Raw genomic sequence first — 15,112 nt, forward strand, 5'->3', positions numbered from 1 at the left:
AAGCAGTGAAGCACTTATACAGTATATTGCCAAATACATTGCTGAAGGTAAAATACTCTGCAAATCTGTCATATTCAAGAATTTCAACATGATTAACCCACTGAGACAGGGTCCTGAATGTGAGGGATTAAGGCGTAACTGAGTTGCTTAATTAGATTAATATAACCATTTTCTTCAAATGTCTATCTGTTTATATACAGAGACAGAAAAACTGCTGGATTTTCGTCCTGAATGAAAACGAAAAGGGGGAAATAAAAGCGGACTCCTTGTTGGGCTATATCTGTAGACAAAATACTAGGCCATTGTGAAAATGTCTTCTTATGTACTAAATCTCTAGGTATCTGGTCACTTTACGTATTTCTTGCTGAAGCTGGGATTTCATTGTCTATTTTTAACAAAGAACTAATGCAATGTTCATATATAAATAACTTAATTTGTTTAATAGCTTTTACAGTATATCTGACATTATCCAACCAATTGCCAAAAATCTTAATCTTTTCTTTAAATGGGGAGAAGTGCTACAGTATATAGATACTGCAATATCTTCATATTTTTCATTCCATGAATATTTCACAACCCATGATGACCCTTTCATTCCTCTGCATGTACCGCACGTACAGTACCTTGTTTACTTACAGTACTACTGTCAAACCTAATTGCCTCGTTTTATCTTTTAAGAAGACATACAAGAATGGATCGTGGTTTTGCCTTCCAATACAGAAATATACACTGAAGCTCAAGGCCAGAATCAATCATGACCGTAGAGCTGTGAGGCAGTGGAACAGACTTCCACACTGCTATACTGCCTCATCGTGTGATATTGAACCAACGATTTCAACGTAGTTTGATTGTTCTTCTGTAGCTGAGACAATGAATATTGCATAAGAGCTGCAAAATAAATTTGATAAATATAAGATAAATTAAAGTTTCAGTTTCAAGCAAACTCCTTGTGTGATGGGCATGTTAACTCTCATGTGTGGCATCTCTTTACATTTTAGTAGTGTACAGTTTGGCCAACTTTTTTTTGTGGATCCGGGAGCACTGTATCTAACTTTTTACAAAGAAACTTCTTTACACCCGGTCTCTGCAATGCAATGTGCTGCTGAAAATCTCATTTGACACATTTGTTGTGTATATAACTCTGGTGCAGTACTCTTTGTACTGGAGTTCCTAGATTATTGGATACAGCGAACGTGTCACAGACATTGAAAACATGATTCCTTTGAGCTGTTAGATATTGAGATGTTCCCAAGTCAAGAAGTCTTTTCACAACCAGGTCTCTCCAATCTTGTCTTTATTGGAAAGCTAACACAGTCATTCATATACAGGACACTGTTTCCATTTGGTGTAACATGTTTAATATAAATCATATTTTTATGAAGAGGATTTGATTTATTTCTGAAATATACAGGTGTTTCACCAGTGCATATTGTTAGTGGTATTGGCATGAGATGATATGAAGACAAATGTGATGTAATTGAGACAAATTGTGAAGGGCTATTGAATATAATAAAACCATGAATATGTTTTCTTTAACCCTCTGATATTAATAAGGACATTAGGTATAGCAATTCCTCTACAGCAGCTGTGCCTGGTCCTTTTGCACATTGGTTATCATTCAGAAAACTCTGGACAGGAGGTTTTCTCAAGTCTTATACAGTACCTATGAACTGGTTCAAGTAGGTAGCTGTGTCAGGATGCGAAGGCTGCAAAGGAATGGGTTAAGTTTTATTCCATGCTGAAAAGAAAAAGATACTGAAACATTTTTAAATGACAGCTGAAGAAGGCTCCGCAGCCAAAACGTTATGTCTCTTTTCTTTTCAGCGTGGAATAAACCTTTACCTGTTTCTTTGTGCCTATGAACTAGGCCCGTATTTTCAAATACTGTAGAACTTTAAAAAGTTCAAAAGCAATCAAGACCTTCAAATTATTTAGACAGTCTAAAAAATCTAGATGTAATGTGTCAAGGCATTGGTGCTAAAAGAAAGGATGCAAACTCTGAGTTAGTTTTACAATACATTATTTATAGAGTTTGGTAGAATGCAATGCTAAAACAAATGCCAATACCTCTTACATACGTTATGTTATTTGCACATCACATATCCCTGTAAAGCATTATGTGTGTGATTATAACATCTTGTGTAGCAGTTATATTAGGGTTATGGAGCCGTTATGTAAGGATTGCCGATTTTTCTCGTGTATTTTTCACAACTGCTGACGAGGCACAAGCATAATTACATAGATACAGTTATTGTCTGGTGTTTCCTGCTTTGTTGCTTATTCTTACATGGGTAGCATTTACAAATCTCTAAACACACCTAATGTGATGCATATAAGCAGTATCCTGTTAGCTGTGTGTAATAATTAATGACAAAAAGCTGCTACATTCATTTTTCGGAATGACCAGTGAAACACAAACCACGGGATAAAAGTGGAAGCTATGTGGAAGTGCATTTAAAACTGAGAAGAGGAGGTATTCTTTACCCACAGAGTTGTGGGAGTGTGGAACAAACTGTCCAGGCCTGTTGTTAAAGCCGATACATTATTTTTTTTCATGCAACATTTTTAATGAGATGCTTGAATCAATTACTGTAGCTATGAACTGCCAAATAGGCTAGTTGGACTGAATGGACTGCTCTTGTTTGTAACTGTCCTTATGTTCTTATTTCTTTCTGTTCTCAAGCTCAGGAACCACTCTGTACGGAATTTTGTTACAGGTTTTTTTGATTAATATTAGAAGAGACCTAGTATGTTGTCTCATGTGCGAATCAATCGTAATATATTATATTTATCATGGATCAAAGATACAGTATAAAAGCAAACAAAAAAAAATCTAACACCAAAAATAATTTAGACAAATTGGCCTGTATTTTGTCACTAAATAAAATGACAGTTTAAAGCAACAATATTTGCCAGAGAACAGGATAATAGATATGGCTTTTTTGGATGTATAGATCTGCTTATAGTGTGCTGGTATTATGATTGTGTGCATTTCAATTGATCCCAGGCTAGTAGATACAAATGAAAGTTATACATTAGTGCAGTGTTAGAGACATGAAATATAAAGATACTGAACATATGGTCTGGTAGAGCATTATAAACACTGTATAATACAATAGAAAACAAAAAATAAAGGACACAGCAGTATAAGAACATTATATGAAGTGAATTTAATGCATGATATATTTAAGTTACCATAAGAAAGATCACCAATGAGACAAACCAATTTATATATATAGATTGGTTGCTAGTAGGTGATTTCTGCAGCCTTCTTCCAGGTACTGTATTTCTTTAATGAACTCAAGATACTGTATTTGTTTCAAGAACATGGCTGTATAGCTTGTTCCAAACTCCAACATCCTTTAATGATCTTGGTCTTAAGTGTACTTTTGTTTCCAGTTGTGACCTCTTAGTTGTATTTCACTCTTGATCCTGAAGATGTTTATGGGATTGACTTTGCCAATACAGTTTTTTATCCTTGATTCAAGCCTCCTTTCCTGTGAGATCTGGTGCAGTTCTGTAATATACTCCTTCCATTTTGTTTTCTACAAACTGCAATATTGTGTTTGAAGTTATATTAACGTCTTTGCCAGTGGAGGAAATAAAAAAAGAAATAAAAGTTACAGTCAGCATGACTGTAGTTATCTTTTTGGCCAGGTGTCATCACTTGTTTTTTATCATGAATTGATCATGCTCTTAGAAAAGATATGCAGGTCATACCGATGTTAATGTGTGCAGAGATCAACGCCGTCTGCCTGATTTTCTTTAATGAGCAAAAAGAAGCATCTTCTGAAATTTGTTTGTGTGATTCCATGAATTACATTTGGTGTTATTTAAAGTGAAGCAACTACAGTCATCTGAAAAAAACACTAAAAGAATATTAAATATTAAACATGCCTTGTGTGTTTAAGATGAATAATATCCAATCAATTATGAAGGTCAATTTTTTTGGGCTGTTAGGACAACTTGAAATCTGCCTCTATAATATACTACATTGTAATTTTACTAGTATTGTAACCATGAAAAAAAACGTTGTTGTATTTGTAGAATGTACATACTGAGTGGATTAATGAGTAAAGGTAGCTTAATGTCTTATATAAATGGGATGGCCATGAAGCACTTTTCTAAAACTATTAACTGCTTGCTCTGACCAAATAAGAATGTGAACCTTTTATTTCATACTGTATCTGCCATGTTTGACTGCCGTCAGAACTTTCAAGACCTCCACTTCACTGCAAATTACAATATGTGCAAACGACATACAGGCCTGGAAGGCAAATACAGTCATACTGGAAAGAAACATTTATCGAATAATCTTCTTATGCACAAAAAAGGTTCACATACAAATAGAAAGATTGATAATAATCAGGCCACTTGTATAAAAATTGTTATACTTCCTTGTTATTCCTGATATAAAATGGATATGATTTGTCTGTTCAGTCATGTTTGTCAGTCCTTTGTTTATTATGGTGAGTTTGTTTCTCTTACATCTTGTGATAAAAAGCAAGACAGGTATTCTTATTAATTTGACTTAATATACAGTGTGAAAAACAAAGCATCACATGCATTGTAAGATAATGTAGCCACACTTTTAGCCAGAGTCTAATAGCCAACAGTAGTACCCTGAGGGACAAATCAAGAAGAAATAAAAATATTATTAAATGTTGTAAAAATTATTTATACTTATAAGTAAATAATTAAGTTACATTTCTTACAAGTAAAGCATATACATGGCATTTTTATGTTGTTTTAAGCAGTTTTTACTATTGCTAGAAAAATCATCAGAATCATTTCATGACTTGCTAATGAGTGCCTTGACAGTGCATCCTTAATTAGTTTGAAAGTTGTTACAATTACAATTGTCATTAGGAACCCCACACTACCTGTTCTTTTGAAGATGAAGTTACATCTGAAAATCTTTGCACATGTTCAATTAGCTGTGCGTTTACAAAACCACACGGACACTTAAAAATCTTCCAAATACTGTATGAGAAAATACAATTTTCTAAACTTGGGAAGTTACTCTTTTCCAGAATACGGCCGAGATGCTAGGTTACAGGTCTTTTTTTTTAATAAATAATCACCAAACGATGTCAGGAGCTTGTCAGAACAAGTGAGTTTTGAGAAGGACCTGGAGGCGGTCAGGGTCTCCACAGTTCTGAACTCCGTAGGCAAGTCATTCCACCAGAGTGGAGCAGGGTAAGGGAAGGCAGAGACTTTAGAAGAGGAGGAAAAAAAGAGGTGTGTACATCCAGCATGGGAGGAACATAGGAAGTAGGTGGGTGCACAGGGAAAAAAAGGAGGGATTGGAGGTAGGAAAAAACAGAGCCATAGAGAGAGTGAACGGCAAGGATAAGAGTTTTGAATTATATGCACGTTGCAATAGGTAGCCAGCGAAGATAGCAGTGTAGTGTGCTCACATGAGAGAAATGGGGAAACAAGTGTCACGCCCTCTGCAGCCAGAGGGCGCGCCTTCTCTGTCCTGTCCCTAGTTTCCTGCCTGCTGTCCTTCTGGTCCCTCTCTTTCCCTTGGGCTATATATTTCCGGGTCTTGCACTCTGCCCTGGTTCAGCATTGACGTTCGGATGTCCTGAGACCCGCCTAGCACCAGGTCGCCCCACGTCCGCTACCTGAGGGCATAGGATTCTATACGGCCCTCCTGAACTCTTTGCACGAACGAGCCCGGGCCTTTTTCCCATCTCGCCGCTACGCATATGGGTCTTTTTCCGCTCTCCTGCTCTCCACGGTTAGTCCCTTTGGACGACCGTGACAACAAGAAGACAAAGGCAACCTCCAGAGTTTTGGGTGAGCTGGAGTAGTTGAGTAGCAGAAGTAGGGAGGCTGGCTAAAAAAGAGGTATACTAGTCCAGGGAACAAGGGTTAGGGTTAGGACTCAAAAAGCAGCTTTGAAAAATACTGTAGATGTTCAGCTGAATGTCGCTGCAAAGCGACAAAAAGCAGCAACAGCATGCCAGAGAGGAGATGTGTTGAGAGTTGGAGAAAGAGTGGCAAAGGTTGACGCTGACATTTCCAGCAGCGGCTGGGAGGTTATCTGGAAAGGAGATATGTGGAGATTGATATAAGAAGAGCAGTAGTTTGTTAGAAGATCAGTAGAGTGAAGTAATGTTTAGGGGTCTGGACATGTGGCTGGTAATTGGTGGGATAGAAGCCCATGTCAGATACTGCTGTTGTACCTTTGTGCAATGCTCTTCATCCAAATTGTTCCAATGAAATAATGAGCTGTATAAATGTGTGCACATGAAAGAGACTTTGGATAAAACAACCACCAAATTGATTAGTAATTAAGAAAGTTTTATCCAGTTTCATGAACTGATCTGTAGCTTTATTGACTCTGTATGCATCTGGAGGCTAGCCACTTGACATACAGTACATTTGGCAGGATGCTAATATAAAGACTAAGCAATGAACAGGACCTTGGTGGATGTCTGTCTTAAGAAATAACCTTAAGAAAAAGACTAAATATTATTAATGATCAAACATTGTTTCTATTCTTGAAGATTCAAACCACCCATGACCTCCTCCTGGAACAGATAACCTTGAGCATTGAAACTGGGGTCTTCATTTCTCAGCCTACATCATGGATATAAAACACACTACATATATATGACTCACATTTCTATTGAAAATATCTAACAGTATGTCGTTCTCCTTACATTTATTCACTTAAAGCATGTACTGTATCCAATACAATTGTCTTATCTATCTCATTTAACATGCTTTAACGAGTACAATATTTTTATTTGTCTAAGCTTCAGCTTAATATCAGAACACATCCTCATTATGAAGAAAGAACTCCTTTTCTCCCTAATACCCTTTCTAGGGTAGAAAGTACCAAGGGAAACGAAGGTGGAAACATAGACGTCTCAACATAGATAACGGTCATTACATTTTCCAGTGGTAGTCAGGCCTAGTTTTTATTTAGATTGCTTTATGATTTCTATTGCTACTTCTCAAAACCCATATTATAATGGGTTTATTAAGCTTATCACAATGACTCACTTCAAGTAAAACTCTGCCTTGTTGTATCTATGCTTATATAATGCATTTATTAATTGTTAGCAGTATCTATATAAACTAAAGCAGTTTGCACTGAACAGCCAACAATCTCACAACTTTAGGTTTCAATCTCAAGGCAGCTTATTAAGGAATTCAATGCTGTGTTTTTCTCTGAAGGTGAATTTTTATGCGGTTTAAAGTGTTTCAGGGAGTTTGTTTTTAATTGGAGCTTAAAGAATTCCATGGATTCCTTACGATCTATACCATTACCTTTTGAAACAGCACTGTGGGATCAATGTGTTTTACTTTGCTTAAAATACCACAGTAGCAGGTCCCCTTTTGATTCTGTTCTTCAGATGTCTCAGTTTTAAGTGTGATATTGTGTGTGCCCCATGAATTCGACCTTTAGACAGCCATAGCTTTAAGTGGAATGCTCAGTTCTGTCTGCAATATAGTCAAGTTGGACAAAAATAAGATCACGTATGCTGTGCATTTGATGTGTTTATTGAAGATACAAAATACCTAATGCAAAATGACAAATTCTTATGCTTATATGAAACAATACTAAAGGAACCCAATGTGATCTGAAGATTTTTGATGAAACTCTGTTGGCTGTTGAAAAGGGAGACATGAAAAGCCTGAAACTTCAAAAGGCTTCATTGTTGCTAAAGAAAAGATCAAGCAACTTTAATAGGAAACTGTCATAATGTCCTTCAAATTCAGTTTGCAGCTATGTTTTTTTCAGAATAGTTTTAAACCTTTAAGTGCAGTGACAAACCAGGAAAGCCTATGACTTTCACGTACTGTACGTTTTATTATTCCGATGTATACTGTGTGCTCTATATACTGCTTACTTCATTTTGCTTCGTATAGTTTAACTGAAAACACATTTCTAATAACTGCAGGGTGATTGTATGATATACATTGAATTTATGCTTTTTTATTTGAAATCCTGTTTAATAAGAAATAATGAATTTTGTGAAAGAGATTTTTCTCTGCATGAAGAATAGTGGTCATCATGTGATAGAAAAGACATTGCTGCTCTGGATTGAGTCCCAGATGCATTCTGGGCCTTAAGGGAATGTCGTGACAGGCTGCAGGAAATGAACCTTTTTCATTTGAAACAGAGGCGATTGTGAGGGGAACTGATACTCAAGGGCTTTGAAAAAGTCAACAAAATGGACTTCTTCAGCAAGAACAGTGAAGCATGAACCACAGGTCACAGCTTCCCAGCCAAGTTTTTGAAGCTGATACCCTTGCATCTTTCAAAAACAGCTGAATGAGATCCTCAGATCAATTAGCTACTACTGTAACCACCAAACAGGCTAAAGGGCTGAAGGGCTATTTCTTGTTTCTAACTATTCTTATGTTCTTAAAAGGTTGGAAATTCAGAATGTGAAAACAGAAAACATACTGTATGACAAAACACTTTGTACATTTGCAAACATTTGCATTTGCATTACCTTGTGATCTAAGTACATTTGATTCATAGAGTAATAGTATCTTACTGCCTTAATGTTTTTCTTCATATTTCCACATTGAGATGTTCCAAAACACTGGGCAGTGTAGACTGAATGGCTGTGCAAATCCAGTAAGATGTGGCCTGCTTAGATGTCAGTGCTGCTTTAATACTTCACTCTCTAATATAATTTGAAGCTTTGGCTTTGAACTCTTTGCACAACAAGACAAGGACAAACTAGATAAAGCTAATAAGATTTTGGAGTCTCTGATAAATAAATTACAGCCCTAATGAAATCAAGGTGACTTTTAACTCAGTCTGATTAACATGAAAGCCCTAATTTATTAGTTTAGTCATTGTTGATCTTTTAATGTGCTACCTCAATGCATTAATTAAATCATGCATTTTTGAAGAAATTAATATTAAGTAGGCTTGCCTCAAACAGTTTGAAACCTTTCTTTCAGGTACATTATGTACAGTATGTACAGAATTTATGTTATAAATATAGTAAAATAAGGACTGTTGCCTATGGCAAAACATACAGGTTTTGTATTTTCAAGAAAATCCGATTAAAAATCTACTCTTATCAGTTTTTTCGTGTCTTGTATTGAATAGTAAACTCATAACATCAAATACCTTTTCTGTTTTTGACTCAATATACTGTAAATCATAGCATTGAAGATAAAAAGAGGACTGTGACTTTTTCATATACTGTAGAACTCTAAACCCTGGTGCCATGTGATTTGCTTGATCATCTACCACTCTCTCCTAAAAAGAAAACCAGAAAACCTTGTTATGTTTTCTTTGGCATTTTCTTAAAAGGAGCTAAATGCAAATAAAGCATCATTAGATGCTTTCAGCAATTGTTTTTCAGATGAAAGCTACAGAGGTACTGTAAACATTACTGTGGAATTGAAAACCAAACCATCTCCCATCTTACTGAGTGTCAGTGTGTTCATTTGATCTGTGCCTAAGCCATTTTTACAGTGTCCTTTTTTCAAGTTATGCCTTTCCCCAAAAAAGCATCGGTTTTTATGATTTAGGCACATCGGCAAACTATTGAAACTAGTGATCATTCTTTTCTCTTAAATAATTTTTTCCAGTTCATCTTCGATGTTTTCATGAATGTTCAATCTATAGTCTTAGTGTAAAAACAATGAGAGCTTTTGATTTAGCTAAAATGCATTCAGAAACACTTAGCTAAAATGCAGTCAGAACTATCATACACTAAGACTATTATATTGTGCTTTGGGGGACAACCAGAAGAAAGCCTAATATTAAAGCCCCACATCAGTAGTTGAGAGCAGTCATTTATTAAGTATTGTTTGCTTATGTGGTTTTCAATGAATCAATTCCATATTAGTCACATCCTTTCTAAGATCTCTACATCTGTCTGGTTGTTGTACAGAGCAAAATAGGAGATATTGCTCTGTGCATTTTGAATTGCATATTACAGTGTAGCAGAAAAGAGAAATACACTGCCTTTGCGCATCAGCATCTTTGAATTACTAAGCTTTAGTATGCAAGACAGGTTTGTGTGGTGCTCATGCACATGCATTATCCCTGCTTGAAATTAAAGAAAAACCATCTGCACAAGGGAAGTACAGTAGTTGTAATGTTATACACTGTTCAGGGGTGTGTATAGACTGCTCAGAACTTCATTTTGTTATGCTTGCCCTTGCTATTCTCCAGCAGGGCATGTCTTATTTTCAGTGGCTGGTGGCCATGCCTTAACTCTGCCCTGTTCGCCGTGGAAACGGCTGATGCAGAGCACCTGGGGTTAGTATGAGCTCTTACGTTAGCAGGTGCCCTGAGGGTATATATACCCTGCTCAGTCTCTCCTTGGAAATCTGACATTGGTAACATCTCTTTAGTTCTGAGCCACCATCCAGCGTCCCAGCAGAGCCCTTCTTGTTCTAGCCCTGGTTCTAGTTCCCTCTGCCCGGGGCTGTGCTGTCTTGAGGGTTCCAGTGGTCAAGAGGGGACTAGAGGTCAGTTCTGAAGTGGATACCTGACCTCAGCGGATGATTCTATCTGTCCAGTTCAGACGGCACCTGGGAGTCCGGTTCCATCCTCTTTCAGACACCACCCCAAAGGACTGCCTTCCAGGAGACCGTGTTGACAGCGCACGCCTGGCCTGGTCTTTGGAGGAGACCCCCTCCCCCCCGCCAAGGGCATGTGTCTTGAATCTTGAATCAGCCCCCTGTCTCCTGGTGCCCTCCGGTCAGACTGGCTCGGTTCTGAGTTTTCGGTTCTGACCCCTCCACTCCGTGATGAGTTCTGGACAAAGCACAGCCCTGGACTTTGGTGGCTCATCCCCATCCTCAGCTTTCCCTGCACTACCCCTCCCTGTGTTTCAGCCTGCCAGTCCGCCTGCCTACACCTCGGGTGATTCTAGTGGGCTATCATCCCCTACTGTGCCACCATCTCGACCCAGGAGCTGGAGCCTGGCCCCAGGAATCCGTTCCGAGACTGAAGGGAGTGGCATGCTGGTGGCCCTTGCTCCTAGCCTTTGGTTGGCAGACTTTTTGCTTTAGGCTGGTGCTGTGCTGTGCCAGCCTCTCCTCTCCCCAAGGTACGCTGTAACAAACAATATATTCACAAAGTTGCTTTTTCATGGTTTTTGGTTCAAATCTAATTTTCATTTCAGATGTCACTGAGGCACAGCAGTGACAGGTTGTTATGTGTGTAGAATTTCATAGCTTTAAAGTCAAAGGGCACCCAGGAGCTTTGTCAGGAGCTATACCACACTGAAGCCTTGTCAGAAACTAACCATGACAGGGTTGTTCGATACTTGGATGCTTAGATGTCTAAAAAAATCAGGTTGCTGCTGCTGGAAGTGGTGCTTGTGCACTCAGAGGTGACACAAAATTTCTATACCAGAGCTACAGTGTGGTGACGGGACCGATTGGTGTAGAATAGTCCATCTTTTGAATGAAACATTGATTAGAATTCCTGACTACTTTTTCCACTGCAGTGTATTGTATATCTGCTGTGCAACTTTGGGATCCACATGGACAGAAAACACAAGGAATTATTATCAGTATTTCTCTTTTACTGTTTTGTTGTTTGAATTGTTTGAAACAATACAAAAAAGGTGCTTTGAGGTGCCAAATGCGGATGATGTTGTGTGTAGTAAAGTTGCTTGAAGTGTCAAAAGTAGAGAACACTGCAGTAATATCAAAGAACTTGACAAAGCCTGTTTCTTTGACAGTTTGTTGTCTTTTACTCTTCCATCTAAAAGACTTCTGAAAGAAGGGAAAGAAAAGCAATAAGAACAAAAGATCTAAGCTTTTGCTGTCTTAAAAGGAGGTGACATTTATACATTAACTTATTTTTTGAGTCATGAATTGCAGTAGGGACCTCAAAGCAATCTACTTTAGAAATCTGGAGAAGTTTTGTTTTTAAATCACCTTGTGATTCAAATTCAGCTAATGCTTAATTACATTGCATTTGAACAGGAAATGCTTTCATAATCTTCAAGGCGTTTTATCTCAGGTCAGAGAGGCATGACAAGGACACAGAACTGTACTACAATGTCTATAGCTGTAAAGTTAATTTGCATTCTTGATCCGTGACAACTGAGATATCGTAATTCCATTGCTTGTCCAGATGTACTGTGAATTTGTTTTGCCGTAGTTCTCTGAAGAAAGATTATATGGCATGACATGAGTATAATTAGAAAATATAACGGCATAACTCACTTTTAAATAGTCACTGTCATCTCATTCACCTCGCAATTCTATTTTATTTCCTTTGAAATAATTGCAATTTATAAGCTCATTACAAAGGTTGAGAATTAGTGCAGCCATGATCTGCTCTTGTTCATCCTTAATCTTCTTGTGGCAGTGTGTTTTTTCACATAGTGAAATAGTTCACATAAGAATAGTTCACAGTTGCTCTTTTAATTTTTTGTTTAAACTATAGTTTAAATCAATTCTGTTGACTTTCAGTCATACTTTAATTTAGTTCTCTATTATAATTGTCTACAATCTACTAACGTTATTAATGGGTTTAGAAAGGGTTTCAGAAGATTTGTGGGTACAGTGCACCTAACCTAGATTTAGAGTTAGGCTAGAAGTATGGTTCAGTTTATGGTCAGAGTTAAGATTTAGTAGCCATTTAACTTAGTGCGAGGTGGGTTATTATCATCAGATTTTTTTTACTCTATTAATGCTATAGACATTTTTCCTTTATAAAATGCCATCTGTAACCCCAATGTGTAGTGTCACTCTAATATATAAGCTTCTGCATAAGACAGTGTGCACTGTAGACTTTTTTGCTCATAAACTGTCCTCTTATAACTACTATACTACTGTAGCCTCCAATGGACAGATTATTTCTTTTCATCCCCCCTTTAAATGTAACTAATATTTGGAATGCCAGTTCTGATTTACAACAGTCCGCAGGTTTGCTTTTTTAGACTTTCGTTTCTTTCTGGTTATTTTTTAAAACCCCGTCTTTCCCTCTTTGGTCATTGCAATGTGGTGGCAGTAGAGGGAGATGTCTGCCCAGTTTTGATAACGCTGTGCCGTTGCTCCTGTGTCTCGCAGGTGGTGAGGCACAGTCCTGTATTTTATGGCAAGCCATCTGTGGGTATGCCTTTTTACAAAGGCAATAGTATAGGCTTGTGAACTAATCCATTTGTGCTTCTCATATTGAAATAAATCTTGTTAAAAAGAACCTTTATATTAGATGGCAATACTCAGTTGTGTTTATTGGTTGTACAGTTTTCATCCAACAGTTCTGCTATGTGAGATTATTTAATATGTTTCTTCTTTTTCTTTTCAGTATGCTTGTTTTTAAAAACATTATGCCTTGGCACGCCACCACTGAAAAAATGTATGTTTTGAGTAGCTGGACCAAAATATTGGTTCTGTCAGCATCTCGTGTTCAACGAATGATGTTACAATTTCAGCTATGAAAATAACAGAAAAAAAAACAGACAAGGAAGAAGTGACTTGTGGTTTTCTTCAATTGCTCATTTTCTTTTTGGAAGACAGAGTAACCACTTCTAAAAGAAAGTAAAACATGTGTACAGCAGCCATATCACCCTGCAATTCACAACTGTCAGCCCACTCAAGTTAAGCAGATGTGTGCCTGGTCAGTACCTGAATGGGAGACTCCTGGGAAAGCTAAGGTTGCTGCTGGAAGAAGTGTTAGTGGGGCCAGCAGGGGGCACTCACCCTCTGGTCTGTGTGGGTCCTAATGCCCCAGTATAGTGATGGGGACACTACACTGTAAAAGGGCGCTGTCCTTCGGATGAGACGTAAAACCGAGGTCCTGACTCTCTGTGGTCATTAAAAATCCCAGGGCGTTTCTCGAAAAGAGTAGGGGTGTCACCCTGACGTCCTGGCCAGATTTCCCATTGGCCTTTACCATTCATGGCCTCCAAATAATCCCCATCTATGAATTGGCTTCATCACTCTGTTCTCCTCCCCACTGATAGCTGGTGTGCGTGTACTGGTGCACTATGGCTGCTGTCACATCATCGAGTTGGGGGCTACACATTGGTGGTGGTGGAGGAGAGTCCCCATTACCTGTAAAACGCTTTGAGTGGAGTGTCCATGAAAGCACTATATAAGTGAAAGCAATTATTATTATTATTGTTATAGCACCTTCAGCTGAGACAGATGGACAGGCATTTCAGTTTCTGAATGAAGCTCTGTAACAATATGCAAGGTGTGGACGTTACTCTTTTATGATCACATCTGCTGAGTAAAATGAACTGGCCTAGAGCCTGGTGAAGGACGTGGGGGGGTTATTGAGTTTGGGAGCTGTTGCTTATTACTGCATCTCCTGGGGCAATGCAGGGGCACAGGAGACGCACACTCTACTCTACCAGCCTGAGCCAGGGGTTGAACTGATCTCCCGCAGAGTCTGTCAGAATCAATAAAACATTTCCTTAAAATATGTGTGTGTGTTTGTGTGTGTGTGGAGGGTGAAAAAAATACTTGGTGTCAAGGTGCTTTATTGGTGGATTATTGGATTTTGAGTTCCCACTTCTGGTTTTAAATTTAAAAGCATCCATAGGAAACCTTCCCTTCTTGGATCTTGCCGTAATGTCGAATTGCTAGTGAGCTGAATTGTAAGAGGGGGTGGCACGGTGGTGCTGTCATTAGCATGGCTGTCTTGCTGTACTGGTGCCGTGGGTTCAGTTCCCCAGCTGCTGTCTGTGTGGAGTTTGTATGTTCTCCTTGTGTTGGCGTGGGTTTCCTCTGGGTGCCCCGGTTTTCTCCCACAGCTCAAAGACACATTGATAGGTTAATTGGCGTCGGGGGAAATTGGCCCTGCTGTAAGCGTAGTGTAAATATCTGCGTGTGCCCTGTGGTGGACTGGCATCCAGTCCAGGGTGTATCCTGCCTTGTGCCCATTGCTTAATGGGATAAACAAGATAAAGCAGCTGGATAAGATAATTGTAAGATAAGTGAATAAATTCAAAGGTAGAGTAGGACAACTGCATCTTCTTGCTCAGTGGCAGAGTCAGTGAATCATCATTGTGCCACTGCAGCATTTACAGCAGTGAGCTGCTTTCCATGAACTGGTGTTTGGTTATGCATAGGTTGTCTTCAATACTGTATAGCTTTGCAGTCTTGTCACCCTAAATAAGTTTTAATTAGGTATAAAGGCTTCTAA

Source organism: Atractosteus spatula, chromosome 2 (assembly GCF_055471065.1).
Source record: "Atractosteus spatula isolate fAtrSpa1 chromosome 2, fAtrSpa1.hap1, whole genome shotgun sequence".
Classification (NCBI taxonomy): Eukaryota; Metazoa; Chordata; class Actinopteri; order Semionotiformes; family Lepisosteidae; genus Atractosteus; species Atractosteus spatula.